The 14,252-nt window shown below is 43.3% G+C and overlaps 1 long non-coding RNA gene across 1 annotated transcript in view; it reads left to right on the forward strand.

The window, feature by feature from the left end:
* The first annotated feature begins 10,895 nt into the window (after nt 1–10,895).
* LOC139158656 (uncharacterized) overlaps nt 10,896–14,252 on the forward strand; it is a 152,781-nt gene continuing 149,424 nt past the window's right edge. The window contains exon 1 of the long non-coding RNA XR_011557730.1: nt 10,896–11,727. This is a non-coding gene — a long non-coding RNA (uncharacterized lncRNA). The remainder of the gene's footprint in view (nt 11,728–14,252) is intronic.

Below are 14,252 nucleotides of genomic sequence, written 5' to 3' on the forward strand. Positions count from 1 at the left end.
AGTAAATGAAACATGTACATCAGCCTTCATGCAAGTGCTGCCACAACCTCGCTGAAAACTAGTTACCACCCCATTTTTAGAATTTGAACACGGTTTGGATGACTGAATCACTTAATTTAAAACAAAACATCCCCTCTTTTCTATTTTTTAAAAAAGTTTTGTTCAGCTAACATTGAGATTCTAGAAGCAGCAAATGCTAAATTTCCAGCCACGATGGAGAGACAAGTTAGGAACAGGAGGGTGAACCAGCCCACCTCATCATGCTGGACAACACAAGTAGGCTCTGTCCTCTTTGCCTTCAGTAATGGGATTCCTTTGTGCCTCTTTTCACAGTTCCTCCCAATCCTTTTCTCTTTCTCAAACTGCCAGCAAGAGGAGGCCACATTTTCCTGTATGTTATTTAAAACCTAGCGAAGAAGCCACATGCTCTCTTCACTTTGATTTCTCAGATTGCTCCAAATGTTTATTTCAAGGAGTTCAGGGGCACCTTATTTAGGGGAATGAAAAACATACATACATACATACATACATACATACATACATACATACATACATACTTACATACATACATAATGATTTGAGTATTGCCCACAAGATCATATGCTGCAACATCCTACCGGTCAATGACTACTTCAGCTTCAACCGCAACAACACAAGAGCATGCAACAGATTCAAACTTAATACGAACCGCTCCAAACTTGACTGTAAAAAATATGATTTCAACAATTGAGTTATCGAAGCGTGGAACTCATTGCCGGACTATATTGTGTCAACCCCTAACCCCCAACATTTCTCCCTTAGACTCTCCACGATTGACCTCTCCAGGTTCCTAAGAGGCCAGTAAGGGGCGTACATAAGTGCACTGGTGTGCCTTTCGTCCCCTGTCCAATTGTCTTTCCTTTCTCTCACTTATCATATATATTTTCTTTCTTTCATATATCCTCTCCTCTAAGTTCACTTTACCCTTATATATATTACTACATGTCTATTTTTCTTCCTATGTATTTGTCTATTGGACAAATGAATAAAAAAAATAAAAATAAAATACATTATCAGCAAAGATGTGTTACATCAGCAAAGATGTGTTACATCTACAGATGTGTGTGTGTGTGTGTGATTTTTTTTTTGTTGAGTCACCCTGGTATACCCAAATATGATGAATTTTACTAGTATCATGTATATAAACATTGTTATATCTTTGTATACCACCAATATGACAAAACAAATAAATAAAATAGAAGCATACAGCTTCCTTTTTGCCTCTTGGTCCCACCAAGGCAGATAAACCTTTTATAGCCGACAACTATTATAAGTGTAACATATTTTTTTTCTGATAATGAAAAGGAAGGGAGACTAGTATAGATCTATTTTGAGCTTATCATTATCTTTTCATTATCAGCAAAAAAAAAAAGTTACACAAACACACACACACATACATACGTATATATATATTCTCCTTTTCTTCCTACCCAATTCCCCCCTTAGGACACAGTTAATGAGTAACTATAGCGTGCTTGGAGGCAGCTGTTTCAGACAAACCAAAGAGAAGGTTTTTTGTTTTCTTTTTTTTGGAGCTACATAAGGGAGCATTTGTTCTGTGGTTTCTCAATAGATCCTTGTACGGGAGGCAAAAGAGAGGCGGGAGGAGAAGGAAGAGACACTAAATCACCCTAACTCCTGGAATTTTACTGATATATATATATACATCCTTTTCATAATAGCATCAACCTTTCAAGTCTTAGCTCCGCATTTAGTCTTAGGTGGATCTTTTTAAAAAAAAAACAATCTCAACTTCTAAAAAAGTTTTAAATCACAGGAGGAGTTGAACTACCTCATATGTTCTTGAAATATGGGTATCTACTTCCTCCTTATCACACTGCGGAAAAAAAATTGAGATACCCCAAAATGATCAAATATATTACTGTAATAGGGTGGCCTCCAGAAGCATGCAATGATATTTAAAAATGTATAACCCCCATCATCCACAACCAACATGTGTATTTGACAGCTGGAGTGCAGCACTTTGTGGATATGCATTTTCCAGCAGGAAACTTTGAGACACTTGATAAGTTTTGTTTATCCAGCTTAGAAACAGAAAATGAAAACTTCTGTATCAGTTTTAATTATCCCCGTTTCACAACTCCACCCATGGGCTCTTTGTCATGCCCTTGCTAGCATTTTGCATCTTGCACTTCCTTATGTATTTCTTTGCCACAAGAAGTCCTGTAGATCAGTGTTTCCCAACCTTGGCAACTTGAAGATATTTGGATTTCAACTCCCAGAATTCCCCAGCCAGCGAATGCTGGCTGGGGAATTCTGGGAGTTGAAGTCCAGTTATCTTCAAGTTGCCAAGGTTGGGAAACACTGCTGTAGATGATCCTGAAAGGATGAGTTCATACAGCCTTCATTTTTTGACCACAGTTAGCTCTGGAACGGAGTTCTACGTGATGCAGTTGCTAAGTGAGTCATACCTGATTTTTATCACCTTTTTTCAGTCACAGTTTATTAAGTGAATCTTTGTTGAAAGCTGGCTGGAAAAGTCGCAAGTGGTTGTGTCCCCTTGGAATACTGCAGTTGTTGTAAATACATACCGATTGCCAAGTGCCTGAATTTTAACCCTCTGACTGTGGCATAACAATCATAGGTTATTTTCAGTGCTGCCATAACCTCAAACAGTGATAAACAAATAGTTGTAAGTCAAAAGTACTTCCTACAGTTCAGTATTGCAGATTAAAGAAAAACCTTGGCTTCGGAAGGAACACGAGGTATTGTAATCTTCATGCTTTTTAATGAGCTATCCAAAGGCCTCCAATCTAGCTCTTTCGTCTGGGGTCCTGATCAAAAGATGATGATGATGATGATTATTATTATTATTATTATTAATTAGGTTTGTATGCCACCTCTCTCCGGAGACTCGGAGCGCCTTACAACAACAAAAGATATTGTCAAGAACAAGCGAGCAGATTCGCTAACCCCTTTATTGCATTCTGCCTATAATACAGGGATGTTCCCAGATTATCTATTTATTTATTTATTTAATTTGACTTCTATGCTGCCCAATCCCGAAGGACTCAGGGCGGCTTACAACAATATAAAATTACCATATAAAATAACAAATAACCATAAGAAGAAGCCAAGAAAAAAACATAACTCTAAAACCCTAATTAAAACTCCTAACAAAGCAACTCACCAACACACATACATACCATTCACGCAGTCATAGTCAGACAGTTGGTCAAGTTGGTGTTAATTTAGGGCCCCCAAAACTGCTGGCATAGCCAGGTCTTCATGGCCTTACAAAAAGCCAGCTGGGTGGGAGCAAGGTGGACATCGGGTGAGAGTTGATTCCAAAGACCCAGGGCGGCAACAGAGAAGGCTCCCCCCCCCCCGAGGTCCCGCCAGTCTACATTGCTTGGCTGACAGGACCTGGAGGACGCCAACTCTGCTCTAATTGGTCTCTTGCCTTCCCTTGGGAACAGATTGTTGAGGTTCCAAGGAGATAGGCTGGGCAGCCAATCCTGGATCTCTTGCAGCCACACAATGACTCAAGACTAATTCCCTGCTTGATCCCTCCTCCCCATCTGGTTGAGCATTTCTGTAACTGTTCTGTCTTTTCTTAGGAAAAGGGAGTGATGAAAGAAGCAAAAAGGTGCTAAATCAAAAACATTTGGTAATGTTTTGTGAACAAGGCAGGGCAACTGTGCAATAAATGTCTCATTTGGGAGAGTTCCTCTAGTGAATTAGAGTACATCCGTTTTCTTGGATATGCTGTACATAGGGCTAAAATATTAGGTTTTCATTGAAGATTGTGATCGCTGATCTATCACATTGACTCTATATGGGTTGATAGAGGGGTGTGTTTTGACTTCTCAGTCTAGAGCTGAGAATGCTTAAGAATGCTTAGGCTTCCATGCTTAAGGGAAGACTAGAACTAATCTTCCTACTCCTAGTTCAGCACCTTTAGCGCTATTCCATGATGGTTCATTCTCTGTCTGTCTCTCTTTCTCTCTCTCCCTTCTTCACTCCCTCCCTCCCTCTCTCTCACACACACTGGATTTGTACTTCATATCACCAACATCAAAGATGACAGAAAAGAAATCAAAGCCATCTCCCAGAATAATTGCCTCTAAGTTGCACAGTAATGTTTCCTAACCTAGCATATTCTAGAAGTGGTAGGCTTGCAGCTTCAAGAATTGGCCAGGCAATCTAGGCATTCTTGAACTTGCAGCTCCAACACATCCGAAGAATGTTATATTGAGAAGACAGAACTCAGCCAAAATCACTAAATTATACTTGCACCCAAAAAGAAGATGAATATGGTGGGGAAGGGAGGGTCTATGAACAAATATGCATCTATAAATTCAGGGTAAATTGTGCCAAAGAAGACACAGTATAGGATGCACTACAACTCAGTGTCTACATGAACTTTGCTGCGTTGGGCACTATCGGCAGCACAATCTTATAGAATAAAGGAGTTTCCCCCCTCCATATTCTGTTCCTGATGAAATTGACATGACTAAGAAAGAAAAGACTGCTATTTAGTCCAGTTACAGAACATATGTTTTGCAAACATATTTTCCCAAGTCCACCCTTTGCAGTTGTTCTGTCTGGGTCACTCCATAAGCCAAAACCAACCCAAAAAGAGAAGCCAGACACACCGGTAAAAGGCAAAGGCAGTTTATCAAATTCAAGAAAAACACAGGTAACAGAAAATGTCCTTACAAACAGGAAAACGCTGTATCTTCAAATATATCCACAAAGGCAAAAGTCCATGCAGGAATACAGGTACAGGATTCTTGCTGCCAAGATGAGGCTGTAGATAGCAGACCTACATCTCCCACGGGTCTTCCAAACTGCTGGGCCACAAGCCAGGAATAGAGACGTCGAGAACAAAGCAGGTCACCGTAACTCCAACTGATAACACTCCACATGGCTTCAAGGGCTTGCCTGCCTTTTAAACCCTGCTAAGGAGGACCACACCCAAGCCCAGCTGTTCCTAATTCAGTGCTGATAATACTTCTTTAATTGCTCCTTTCTTTGATCTGAATGTCTCTGTCGCAAGTCAATGATGGCTTGTGCTTCATCCCCTAATGACTCCAAGCTACTGGCTGGGGAGAGCCCCCCCCCCAGGGCTCTCATGCTGTTCTCCTTCGTCCCATTCCTGACTTTCCCCTCCCCCGTCCGACTGCTCAGCCCCCTCCTCTTCGCTGTCCTCCTCCTCCGGGCATGGAGCCAGCAGAGACACAGCTGGTCCCTGAGCAGCCTCAGGCTGAACCACAACAGCAGTTCAAAAAATAATAGATGGAATAATGAGAGAAGCAACCTGGAATTGAGGAGAAACTTCCTAACAGTGAGGACAATTAACCAATGAAACAGCTTGCCTTCAGGCATTGTGGATCTTCATCACTGGAGGTTTTTAAGAAGAGACCAGACAAGGACCATTGTCTAAAATGGTATAGGGTCTCCTGTTTGAGCAGGGAGCTGGACTAGAAGACCTCCGAGGTTCCTTCCAGCTCTATTGATCAAGATTCTAGCTTGAACATCCAGATAGCCATTGCTAATTACTATACTGCAGCTAAACTAAGTATCTTTCCCACCACCCTGAGTAAGACAGCTTCCCATATTCGCCTTTATGATTTTTGAGGGTAACTTACAAAGTAGGGTTCTGGGCTGCAAAAACCCAGACTGCTAAATTAATTAATTGTTTATTTATTTAAATGAATTGGTCATTCAACTCCAGTAAACTTTGGGTAGCATGCAAAACTAGGGAAAACAGCAAAAAATATCAATCACGCAGGCAGCCCAAACTAAAATGATCTAATGGAAAATCATTGGCAAAATGATTAGCAACAACAGGGACCATGAATATATACTGCTCAAAAAAATAAAGGGAACACTCAAATAACACATCCTAGATCAGAATGAATGAATTATTCTCAATGAATACTTTGTTCTGTACAAAGTTGAATGTGCACAACAGCATGTGAAATTGATTGTCAATCAATGTTACTTTCTAAGTGGACAGTTTGATTTCACAGAAGTTTGATTTACTTGGAGTTATATTGCGTTGTTTAAGTGTTCCCTTTATTTTTTTGAGCAATGTATAATAAACATCAACCCAAGGCCTGGTACCAAAGTTGTTTTTTCAAAGCTTTCTGGAAAACCAGTAGAGAGGGTACTATCCTTATATTTGCAGGATTCTATTCCAGAAGGTGGGGTTCACAACAGAGAAGGCATGTGTCCTAGGTCCCTCAAAATGGTAAAGTTTAATGGAGGAGACCTGGAATCTACCCACCTGCTAGAACATACTGGGCAGGCAGAAATGGAGCTAAGGAGTTTCTCAGGTATTCATGCCCCGGGCCGTACAGGTAATAATGAACACCTTGAAGTGTGCACTTCAACTGGCAGCCAAAGCAGTTCACGCAGCAACACTGACACATGGGTATACTGAGAGGTTCCCATTATCATCACTGCTTGCACTGCTGCATTTGGAACCACCCATAGCTTCTGAGTGGTCTTTCAGGGCAGGCACATGGCAATAATGATTGTCGGAAGTGCCTCCTGTGTTTGAAGGACAACTCTGATTGCACCCACCAAATTTTTGGGTGGATTTTTGCAAGCTGGATTTGGATATCAAACCCGAAGTGCAAGGTTGCAGGCTAAGTGCAAGAAGTTACACAGCTCTACAGTGAAGGTATGCAAGTAAACATGCCCCGGGAGCATTGGTGGTGCAGTGGTTAGAGTGCAGAACTGCAAGCTACTTCTGCTGATCACCGGCTGCCAGCAGTTTGGCAGATCGAATCTCAGTAGGCTCAAGGTTGATTCAGCCTTCCATCCTTCCAAGGTCGGTAAAATGAAGAGCCAGATTGTTGGGGGCAATATGCTGACTCTGTAAACCACTTAGAGAGGGCTGTAAAAGCACTGTGAAGCAGTCTATAAGTCTAAATGCTAATGCTAATGTAACATGGAATACAAGGCAATTCTGCTCCTGAAGTGTGGCAAGGTAAGACACTGGCTTGGTTGCTTCATTTAAGCAGACATATTCACCCAAGTGCACATAAGATCTTATTGAATAATCCAAATTGCATCCAGCCACACACCTCCAATAACTATGTGAAAGAAAAAGAATGAAAGAAAAAAGAGAAGGCAGGCAGGCAGGCAGGCAGGGAAGGAAGGAAGGAAGGAAGGAAGGAAGGAAGGAAGGAAGGAAGGAGAAAGTAATGTAAAATATGAAGACCATCAGAATGTGAACTACAATAGTCAGGGTGGGGACTAATCAAAACAGCAACCTGAAATTGAGAGATGGAGTTAGAATTTGAAATACTGTAAAAAGGCGAGCTGTGTGTACTGGAATTCGAACTCTGCTCCAAATGTTGTGTCTGCCTTGCCAGTTCCAGGGAGTCATGCATCCAGAGAGTTGAAAAGCTTTCACAAGTATGTTTATATATAACACAGAGGGGGAGAGGCTTGCGTGACTACAGCTCTGGCTGGAAACATAAAGTCATTGTTTTAAAGTGAGAGGCTCCTTCCCTTCCCAACTTCCTTGTGTGAAGAAAGCATTCCTCCTTTGCATTCCTTCGCCGCTGCTGAGATGGGGAGGGAGCCAGGGCTGAAGCAAGCCCATGTTTTAATTATTAAAATGTGTCTGAAGTGTTTGGAGGGCAGGGCTGGGAGGAAACGAACAGAACCGCCAACAAAGCAAGATAAAATATGTATGAAGCAGGTAAATTAAGGATGATTATCCCCCTCCCTGAGCCCTGCCTGCAGGCTCCAATATATGTCAACCAGATGTTTCTAAGATACAAAGAGTCAGTGCTGGTTTTCCCCATGGGCCCATATCAGCAATTGAAAGCACCCTTTATTCTCTTTAATCTGGCAATCTTCTCGTGAGAGAAAGGAGAGTGATGGAGTTGAGACCTGGCGGCCACTTTTGTACAAACCAAAAATATTTCTAGATCCTAGATCCCTGAATATGGGTTAAAATATGGGTTAACTGTTGTTCATAAAATCATACATCATAATGTACTCCCTGTCAGTGACTACTTCACCTTTAACAACAACAACACAAGAGCACGTAATAGATACAAACTGAATGTAAATCGCTCCAAACTTGACTGCAGAAAATACGATTTCAGCAATAGAGTGGTCACCGCCTGGAACTCATTACCTGATTCAACCCCAAAATCATCAACCTTACATTATGTACAATTGACCTCTCCCCTTTTCTAAGAGGTCTGTAAGGGGTGTGCATAAGCGCACTTATGTGCCTAATGTCCCTGTCCTACTGTCTTATTTTTTCTATTACTACATTCTACTTATGTTATGTTATGTTATGTTAATATGTACTATAATACTATACTTGTTTGACAAATAAATAAATAAATAAAATCAAGAAGATAAGCTGGAGAATCCAGCCCATCTCTACCTCAACTCTAAGCCCTTCAGATACGTTGAATACTGTACAGTTGCTATTATTCCTAGCTAAATCTCATTGGTAGATTGATGGGAATTGTAATTAATTATGGATGATTCCTCCACCCACCCACTCCCGCCCCAGTGCTTCCTAGAGATTTGTTTAAACATTTTGGCAGCAAAAGTGCCTGACCACTCAACCCAATACAGCACAACCAACGCAAGCTGTGAAAATGATAATACTACCATCCATCTAAAACCTCTCAGAAATTGCCAACAGACTATTACAAATACATGGCATCCATGTGGCACACAAACCAAAAAAGCCCTCCAAAACAACGTTGTTATTATTATTATTATTATTATTATTATTATTATTTATTAGATTTTTATGCCGCCCTTCTCCGTAGACTCGGAGTTTGGTTTAAGTAAACCAAAAGAAAAAAAAAACAGGAGTTATATAGACAGCAACAATTAGTACCTAGGATAAAGAGGCAAAATACTAGCAGAGCGCATCTATAAACACCAACTAGCAGTCAGAAGACATGATAAAAACTTAATTTCACAACAAATGAACAGACTTAATCATAGTTTCAGCTGGGAAACTGACCATCCTAGACCAAGCCAAGTCCAAACCCCCCCTTCAGACTCAGTGATTCTCAACCGGGACCCCTTTGGGGGTCGAACGACTATTTCACAGGGGTCTCCTAAGATCATGGGAAAAGACAAATTTCCCATGGGCTTAGGAACTAAAGCTTCTATTCTGGCGCCTTGGAACATATTTTTACAATCTGACCAATCAGGCGTTTTCAGTGGGGGTGTCCCTCTGACCTTCCTGCCAATCCGCTTAAAGCTCTGGTGAGAGAATTAGCGCTAGACTTATGGTTGGGGGTCGCCACAACAGGAGGATCTATATTAAGGGGTCATGGCATTAGAAAGATTGAGAATCGCTGCAAGAATTCTAGAAGGTGGCACTCAACAAATCAGCCATCAATAGACACATAGACATAGGCAATATTTATCAGGCTATCAACAAGCCAAAGAGGAATAAAAAAACGAAAACATCTCCCCATCAGCAATCAACACTCACTTGAGCAGAGATAAATGACAAGATTAACGCCAGACCAGCATTCAAGAAACAAACAATATCCCAGCTAAGAAACCACCAAGTAAACAGGCCTATGAAAGAACCACCAAGACCAGGAGTGAAATCCAGCAGGTTCTGACAGGTTATGGAGAACTGGTAGCAGAAATTTTTAGTTCAGAGAACCAGCAAATACCATCTCTGGCTGGCCCCAGAGTGGGGTGGGAATGAGGATTTTGTAGTATCTTTCCCCTGCCATGCCCCAGAAGCCTATAGAATTGGTACGGAAAATTTTTGTTTATTGTTGGTTGCTTTTGTTTTTTTTAAATTTCAACCCTGACCAAGACCATACCATCAACATAGCAAGCCACTAGAATGAAGTTCAGTTCCTAATACAGGGGTCTTCAGTTCCTAACACATTGCTCTAAGGCAGTGGTTCTCAACCTGGGGGTCGGGACCCCTTTGGGGGTCGAGCAACCATTTCACAGGGGTCAACTAAGGCCATGGGAAAAGGCAAATTTCCCATGGTGTTAGGAACTAAAGCTTCTATTCTGGCGTGTTGGAACATATTTTTACAATATGACCAATCAGGCATTTAACAGTGGGGGTATCCCTCTGACCTTCCTGCGAATCAGCTTAAAGCTCTGTTGAAACAATTGGCACTAGACTTATGGTTGGGGGTCACCACAACATGGGGAACTGTATTAAGGGGTCATGGCATTGGAAAGGTTGAGAACTACTGCTCTAAGGGTTCCCGCTAGAGAATTTTACAACTAAAATATATATTTAGGATAGAGTTCCTTGGCTTTCCCTACAAAAGAAGGAAAACATTACAGCTTGTTTAGTGAGAAACCAGCAACTCACTTTCTGTAGTCCTCGTTTAACAAATTAACTGTTTGGGTCTGCACAACAATCTGAGCCACAAAACAGCCCAGCGCATTTTTCTATTGTGCTGTTTTGCAGTCCCAAACTGGCATTGCACAATTACAGTCTGGGACCATAGAATAGGAACTCAAATCCAGGACAGAAACTCAATTTTGATGCTTGCTCAAACCGCTCCCCCCCCCCTTTTCTGGAAAAACAGTTCCATTTCATTTGCCTTTATATTCGCTTCACATCTACTGGGATTGTTTGGAGGGGCACAAGAAAAGACAGCCCACCCACGTACTTCCTTCGTTGCGGTTCTTAAAAAGTCTCGCAGCAAAATCCAACCCCTTATTGCGGAGACGAACCGCGGCTGGGAAAATCGGACGCCCCGCCATGTCACGTCAAGCGAGCATCATCGATTACCTAGGAAATCGGCAGGGCGCCGATTGGCCAGCTGGCGGCAAAGTGCCGCAAAAACTACGACTCCCGTGATGCTTTTCCGGCCTGTCTTGCCGAAGTCAAAGGAGCCCGAGGGGGTATATAAAGGCAGGAATGGCTCGAGCCGAGGCACTCAGAGGTAAGTTGGCGTGCGTGCGGTGTACCTGCTTGGAGAGCGACCGCGCTCGAATTACGTCTTCCTCGTGGGTTTGGAAGAGCCAGGCGCTTACGGCAAACCCGAGCGCGTTTTGGAGATCTTTTCCTGAGATCCTTGCGGGATCGGAGGATGTCTTTGGCTGTCGGCTGCGGAGGAATCTTCTGGGATCAAGCGAGCGCGGCTGTCCCAGCTTTCGGAAAGATCGACGGAGCTTTCTTCAAGACTGGCAGAGTTTTGTGATGGATCCTGGATTCCCGGTTAAGAAGAAATCCCGGGACTTCAGACGAGATTACCTTTGTTTGCTGTAAAAATCTTGATCTCTTCTGCCCAGTCCCGAGAACCGAAAGTTTGGATTGGAAGTGATTGAACGAGATTAGTTTTAGCCCTTCCCACCGTCTTCTTTTCTTCCTTTTGGCCGAATGGGATCTAGGATTGGAGATCAATTTCCGCCTAGAAAGGATCATGCCTTGGAGATATTATCGACACACACACACATATATGGTATACAGCTGCCTCTTGGGGGTCGGGAGACGCCTCTATTTCTTACCGGACCGACCAAGGAAAGTCACCGGTGGATGCCTGCCTGCCTTTCTCCGAGATGGATGTAACGCTTCGTGGTGATGCTTTCCTTCTCTCGCCCCCCCCCCCTCCTCTTCCCTGAGTTCGGGCGTTTTGCCATTCAGAAATAACCTTGGCAATCCCGTGTTTGTGGAATATAATGGGTGGCTGCCTCCTGTCACTTCACCCTCCGTGGAAAGAGGCGCGAAAGGTGAGTAACTTCGGAGGAAGGCTCAGGTGCTTTGGATTATTTTAGGATGGCGTTGGCCGGGAATGAGAAACCTTGTAGTAGTGTGTGTGTGTGTGTGTGAGGGGAAAAGGCCGGTTTAAGGGAAGGCCGCTTTCGTAAGCTTTGGCTTGAATGAGAAAATAGGGGGAAAAGTGCGTGTCGTGGGTTGATCTCGCCAAAGAAAGATCCCGGGCTTTCCTTCCAACCTTCCAGGGATTTCTTTCCCGCTCCGTGGCACGCTTTGCTTGTCAATCAGGAGACACCCTACCGCTTCCTCCCTCCCCCGTCCCCGCCAGAGGAAAGGACCGCCAAAAAAAAAGAAAAAAGCGGGGCATCCCCACGCTGTTCGCTCGCTTAGTTGCTCTGCCTTGGGGATCCGTTACTCGGACGTGGGTATGGGCGAGGGAACAGCGCCTACCCGCCGAGCTGGGGAGCGGGGGGGGGGGGGCGCAGCCGGTGGCCCGAGCGCGCTTTGCTTTGGAGACAGGATGAAAGGGGGCGAGCTTCCTATTACTTGCGGGAGCCGCCCACCGAGTCAGGGGACGGCGTTGATGTTAAGGGAGATGAGAAAAATCTTTTGCCTTTAAAAAAAAAGGGGGGGGGCGCACGTCCCTTCGCAGTTTGCAAGGTGCTCATCCCTTTATGCAACAAAGGAACCGAATTCACTGCAAGATTGAATCCTTTTGGTGGGATGGTGGCCGGGCAGGGACGTTTTGTTCCAGACACTTAACGGGTTTATTTATTTTATTTTATTTTTGACCTCTAGCGTTGTGCCTTATGATTCTTGAGGAACTTATCTTTTCTTTTATATACACTGAAAGCATGTGCACCTGAGGAAAAATTCCTTGTGTGTCCAATCACACTTGGCAAATAAAGAATTCTATTCAATTCTATTCTATTCTATGCCATCCCATCCCATCTGTCCATGGTGACTCAACAGGCAGCTTACAAAATGTAAAACCGCATTTTAAACCATAAAAGTAATTTTAAAAAAGAAACAAATAAATTAATGTAGTGTAATCTAATAAAATCATCAAATCGGTTTTGTCTTTTTGAGGCTCCTTTTCCACAGAGGATGTCATTGTCATTTTCTCCTGATGCCTACTCTCTCTCCTCTCTTTTCCTTGGGGGCATAGGTGGGGTTAACCCTGCTTTGTAACTCAACCCCATGGCCTTCCTCTGCCTAAATGGCTCTCAGGGTTGCTCTCTTTGGCACATAATCGGCCTTTGTTTTCATGGTGTGGCCAGCACCTCCTCCTCCTCCTTCACCTCCCCTCCCCACCCGCCACCCAGTTTCCCTCTTTGGTCTCTTTCTTAACTTGATCCTTCCTTTCCACTCTGATGTACTAGGTTCCTTGCCCCCCTCCAGTGAGTGAAATTGTCCCAGCTAGGCTTCTCTCCCTCAGCCCACCTGTGCAGTTAGTGAGTCACCTGCCCAAGAGTCTGGTTGCCAGTGGGTGGGTGGATTTCCTTGCCCTCTCTTTTGGGTAGGTGGTCCTTGGGCTGGAGGACTTGATTTATTGTGCTCTGCTGGAAACCTTTGAGAGGCCAGTACCTTAAAATGTCTGTTTTAGACATTGAGTCTGTTTTAGACGCCCTGAATCCGTGAGAAGAAGGGCGGCCTATAAATCTAATAAAATAAAATAAATAAACCTAATTAAATACATATTTAAAGGCATTCCAGTCAGGGCTATGTTTAACTTTATGACGAGAGGGGCTTCATTCACACACACACCATTCTTCAAAACAAGTGTGGGGGTCGTGAAATGCAGTATTGCTGGTGAGTGACACCTCTCCAAAGGAAGAAGGAGCAAAACATGATCCGTAACTACTTGGGGAACAGATGGGTGGGTGGCGCTGGAATTTAGACCTGGATCTCCTCATAGTTTACTGGATGGTTCACAGTCAATCAAAACACTTGGTTCCAAGTGCCAGCAATTCCCACCCTTGCTTTGGAAGGAGGCTTGCTGAGGTTGAGCGTGGTAAGAAGGTTGAGCGTGGTAAGAAGTCCATACAGATCTTTCTTTGACAGTCCTGGGCTCCGTTCTTGTACAGAAGACACCTCCTGGAGCTAGGAGGCACTCCAGTATTTCAGTTTGGGAGGTGTGGCTGTTTCTCAGCTTCCCTGACACCCCATCTTATTTATTTATTTTTATTTGTTTTGTCTAGTACATAATGAGTAAAAATAACATATCAATATACATGAAAATGGATTAGAAAAGCATTGGGATAATAGAGAAGAAAATGAACATTAAAATAATGGAGTTCAAGTCTGTGATGCAAGTAAAACATAAAGAGACGTTTGGACAGGGGACGGGAGGCACTCTGGTGCTCTTATGCACGCCCCTTACTGACCTCTTAGGAATATGAAGAGGTCCACAGTGAATAGTCTAAGGGTAAAATTTTGGGGGATGGGGGATGACACTATAGAGCCAGGTAATGAGTTCCATGCTTCGACCACTCGATTACTAAAGTCGTATTTTTTGCAGCCGATTTTGGAGCGGTTA

This window comes from Erythrolamprus reginae, chromosome 2 (genome assembly GCF_031021105.1).
Source record: "Erythrolamprus reginae isolate rEryReg1 chromosome 2, rEryReg1.hap1, whole genome shotgun sequence".
In the NCBI taxonomy this organism is placed as follows: Eukaryota; Metazoa; Chordata; class Lepidosauria; order Squamata; family Dipsadidae; genus Erythrolamprus; species Erythrolamprus reginae.